The sequence below is a fragment of the Pocillopora verrucosa genome, chromosome 4 (genome assembly GCF_036669915.1).
Source record: "Pocillopora verrucosa isolate sample1 chromosome 4, ASM3666991v2, whole genome shotgun sequence".
NCBI classification, from domain to species: Eukaryota; Metazoa; Cnidaria; class Anthozoa; order Scleractinia; family Pocilloporidae; genus Pocillopora; species Pocillopora verrucosa.
The window spans coordinates 21,465,010-21,470,009 of NC_089315.1; the positions used below are offsets into that span (position 1 = coordinate 21,465,010).

The 5,000-nt window shown below is 39.3% G+C and overlaps 1 pseudogene; it reads right to left on the bottom strand.

Moving 5' to 3' along the window:
* The window catches only part of LOC131792428 (uncharacterized), a 3,147-nt pseudogene extending 1,776 nt beyond the window's left edge, over window positions 1-1,371 (bottom strand).
* Between the last annotated feature and the right edge of the window lie 3,629 nt (window positions 1,372-5,000).

The following is a 5,000-nucleotide window of genomic DNA, read 5'->3' on the forward strand; positions in this document are numbered from 1 at the left end:
ATTTAAACAAGGCTGGGCGACCTTCTAGATTGATCTCCAAGTCATTAATAAACACGTTAAAAAGATATGGCCCACTGACACTTACTATCCAATAAGGGGATTCAATGGCAACTGCTTAAGCTTAGAAGACAGGAGTTCATGATTGACACAGTCAAATGCTTTACTAAAATCCATCACAAATACTCGGACGGCTTTGCAGTCTTGCTCGTCTAAATAGCTGTAGAGAGCGCATCAATGCAACTCCCCCCTGTCGTATAAGCAAACTGTGTTGAATTCAGATGCTGTTTGACAATGTCTCATGTATGGGTGTTATACACAGATTTCTCGAACGCGCGTGCAATTACAGGCGTGATCTTAATTCCTCTGAAGTCCTGCTTGCCCTTAGGGATGTCAGTCTTAGGGAGGGGCATCACCTGGGCCCTTTTCCACGAGGAGGGCCACTTGCCAGTTTTCAGGGAAACATTCCAGATCTTATGAATGACAATTGTGAAGATCTCAGCGTGATCCCTCCAAATCCAAAAGGGAATGAGATCTGGTCCCATAGCGGTTTTCTTCAGATGTTGTAAGCAAAAGTGTCTTTCTGATATCTGAGGGGCTTCTAAGCTCTTATCCACAATAGCTGGTACAGGCTTCGTATATGCGCCATCAGTGCACAAATTGGCAAAGTAGTCATTTAGCTCCTCCAGTGATTTAGTGTCCAATGTCACGTTAGCAGAAATGTGTTGTCGTAGGGACAAGTTATCTACATGCTTCCACCATTCTCTGGATCTGACAGGTGCCTTTGCGAGTGTTCTTCTGTTCTTACTAATCAATTCGCTTATTTTCCTGTTAACCTCAGCCAGCTGATCTTTATTGCTTGGAGCTATTCTTGACTTTACCCTCATTAACGATTTTACTAAGGGTGTCATCCACACTGGATCAAGCGATGACATGCATACTGACCGCAATGGCATACACTCATCCATGTGGTGTTTAATTTTTGCTTCCAAATTATTCACTGCCTCCTCGACATCATTTAAGTTTAAGACACTGTCCCAATTCTCACTTACTAGTTTTAGGTACAATTCTTCCTTACGGTGTCTTCTACAATCACTAATGCGAACGTTTTGTCTGATTGGCTTTAATTTCGTTCCTGCTGGTAAAATGACTGCTGTGTGGTCTGTTTTTATGGACACAAAGTATGGAATGCTCTTTGCAAATAAATCTGGCCCGATTTGTGAAGACCTTGTCTAAATATGCGTCGCCTCTTGTTGGAAAATCTACAAGAGAGTCCCATCCTGTCATTAAAATAGCCTCATTAGTGTCAAGCCAATTAACATCGCCTCTGGCAACAATAGTCAGACCAGGATGTTGATCTAGTGCATTGTCCATTAAGTGGGTTAAGTATTGCAAAAAATCAGGTGGTTGGTATGTAGGTTTAGGCGGGTGATAAATACCACACGTTAATAACAAATGTTCCGAGGGTAATTTAAAAATCACATACAGCAGCTCTAAAGCTTTGATCTGTAAACATCGATGATGTTTAAGTTACTCCTCGCGTAGATAGCAATTCCTCCCTTACTTCTTTTATCCAGTCCTGACCAGTTTCTATCCCGTCTGAAAATAGAATAGCCAGGAATGTTGACGATAGCATCCGGTATTTCTGGTTTTAAATGCGTCTCTGATACAATACAGACATCAATGTCCTTATTATTCAAATCAGCTTCCAGCGCCACTGCTGCTCAAACTCTGTTCTTGGTTTTGGCCAGACTGCATATGTTTGTAAAGAAAAACTTTGGTACTGCAAATTCAGAAACAAGACGGGGTTCTGCTTCCGTTTAGGAATTGGGACAAGGTTCTTCATATCCCTGGCCCTGATAGATGAGCTCACATCTCCTCGAATACTAAAAATAACCGGAATAGATTTCTCATCACGGCTTTCACCAGAAAATACCTTACCCACTCCACTCCCAGTTCATGTCACCAGCTGCCTCCCCAACAGCCTCTATACCGATAAAGGTTAAACATCTTCAGTTTCTGAACCACAACAGGCATAGGTTTCAATCAGCTTGCTTGAAATTTACGGAGTCTCAGAAGGTCTTGTTTCGTATATGTAATAAGTCGAGTCGTATGACTCTCACACTCAAAGCAGTTGTCTGGCCCTGGATTCGACTCCACGTCCATACAAATGCATATGTCCAGACAGGTATCCTGTTCACTTGAAGCGATGGTTAACAAGCCATGTTTGTGCCATACCAATACAGAATACTGAAGACGAGCATGTCACGAGCGCCAGGTTACGAATCTTACACATGAACAAGGACCATGCGGAAACACCGCGTCATCTCTAACTCCAGAATCCCCACAACAGGCCTTTCGAATGCTTAGCAAAAAGCTAAGCAAACTTTCTTGGATTATAGGTTTTTCTAAATGGAGACATAGTAACAGAAGAAGAGGAGCTAAAATCCTTGTGACCACCATATTGGCGCCTCAATAAAGCAAAATAGGTATTCCGTGGGTATAGCACAACTTCTAATATTTTCTTTCTTCCTGAACTGGGTAAACAGTGGTAAGTGGTACAAAGCCTTGATTAGATTCTTCTATTTGTAAAGTAACTTTTAATGCATCTGCAACTGCTTGAATGATAAGTGCATCAGCCCATGTACCTTTAAAACACATATTATTCAGATATCTTAGCCATGAATTTTCGGTATTGCTCTCAATAAATCTCTCTGGCTTGTCTCATAAATTGAACCCCAGCAGTACGCATATGCATGTGATGGTTGCTATTGCCATATAATTGATGTGATACAGATATAAAGAGACAATCACCTGCACTGCCAACATCTATTGATTGTAAACGAAGTTTACCTAATCTTGACTGCATCAAATTCTCAGAGGATATAGGAGAAGTCAACTGCATTGTTGAGCTGTGATTTTGCATAAAAGGTCTAATTATTACCTCATGATGACCAGTGTTGTATTGATCAGTAGGTCCTGGATTCTTCTCAACGTCTTTACTTAATTTGAAGTTTACATAATTGGTCATATGACTCACACAATTGCAAGAAAACAATGATAAATATCGACGTGCTTTACATTTTAGTTTCATTATCTTGTAATAATGCCTGCTAAAGAAAGACAACAAATAAGCTTTCTTAGGTATAGCCATTTTATTTAAGTTCATTATCTTTGGATTGCGTTTGTTATTACATTTATATTGTGCATGATAAAGTTATCTCACCTTATTAGCATAGGAATGGAGCTTTGAAGACTTCGGTATCTCAATGGTTGAAATCTTTTTGAAGACAAATTTCTTCAACATGCTATTCTTCTTGTTGAGACCTCTAAGAAATAGCAGTGGAATTCTGCTTGGTTCACGAGCACGTCTAGATCGCCTTGTAGCACGTTTTTTAAGATGATATAAAGTTAGCTTTGATAAGTGTTCACTTTGATTCTTGATAAATTTTACGATGGAAGGTTCACTCAATGTAGATAACTTTGATAAGTTGCTCTTACTCTCGCTAAGTTTCACGATGGAAGGTTCACTCTTAAGTAATCGCTCGGTGCATCCTGTACAGCAAATGCATGAAAAATGAACCCATGTCTGTCATGCCACCAAGAAACACAATCTACTAAGAAAGCTTTGTCTTTTGCACTGATGAATTTGTCCATGTGTCCCTTTGCAGATGCATAATCTTCCACAGTTGCACTATGCAACAGTCTATTGCAAAGTCCCTTAAACTCTTCTGCCCTATCTGGGTCTAGTTTTGTGCTTTTTTATTGCGATGGTCCCTGAAAGGCAGAAAGAACAAAGGAAGACTGTATTTCAGGGCCCAGTTGTTCGAAGGCCGATTAGCGCTAACCCAGGGTTAAATTTTAATCTAGGTTTCTATATTTCTTTGTTCAAAAGCTGTTTGAGGGTAATTTTCTTCATTTATTTTTAGAGCATTCAATCAACAAATTGAAGACAAAAAGATTTAAGCTGAATTTTTTTTTTTCAAGCTTTCAGATCTTAAATCAAATTTTATACTAACCCTGGGTTATCTTAACCCAGCTTTGAACAACCCGGCCCAGAAGATTTATATTTGGGTTGTCCCTGACCAGTTGCCTGACAGTCTCGATGTCTTTCTTTTTCAGTAGTGAGGTCACAGGACATGTGTGTTCTCCAACGTAATAGAAGGTAACCTTATTTTTCCTGTAACTTAGGTACCTACTTGCACCACAAGGTACAAATTCACCTTCACTTCCACATCTTTTGCACACCTGTTTCCCGTCACACTTTTTTTCGAACTGGATGGTGTTGGTTACTCAAAACTGCATCTTAAATGGACAGTGTTCCTTGATGCACTTAACAGAACCTTTACAGTCTGCAAATCATGTGCGAGCATGCCCCCTCCAGACAGTAGGGCAGGTTTCCTTCCATTTTCTTCCATCTTGAAGCAATTCAATTTTATCAGGTACAAATCACTTAATCTTGTAAACGGTTAAACCATCGATTCCAACTGGCAACTGTCCCACTGATTGCCTCTTGACATTATCCCATGTATCAGGGATATCTTGCGCTGTCTTTTCTTCTTTTTATTTTTGTTGTTGTCTTGCAATGACTAAGAACCGTCAGAAAGAGATTCAACGCCACTCTCCGACTGACTCTTTGCCTTTGTCTCTGCCTTCGATTTTCTGGAAAAATAAAGTTATTTTAAAATAATAATTAAAGATGTGATGCCAACAATTATAAAGGCAGACAAAATTTCCCCATTTTTTGAGTCTTTTTATCCTTTTAAAGATATTAAAATATCAATACAAAATATCCATACAAATTCACCTCTTTTAAAATTATTTTTAAGTCTCACAACATCTCTGATTGATTGTGTCAAGAATTGAAATCACAAGGAAATTGACACTGATCAATACGAGGGTGTAAAGGGTTCTGTGCATGATGTTAAAAAAACATTTAGATGATGAGACCATGAGGCAAGAATCCCTCAGAACAGATATTTCAGATGTTATAAGTTTTGGTA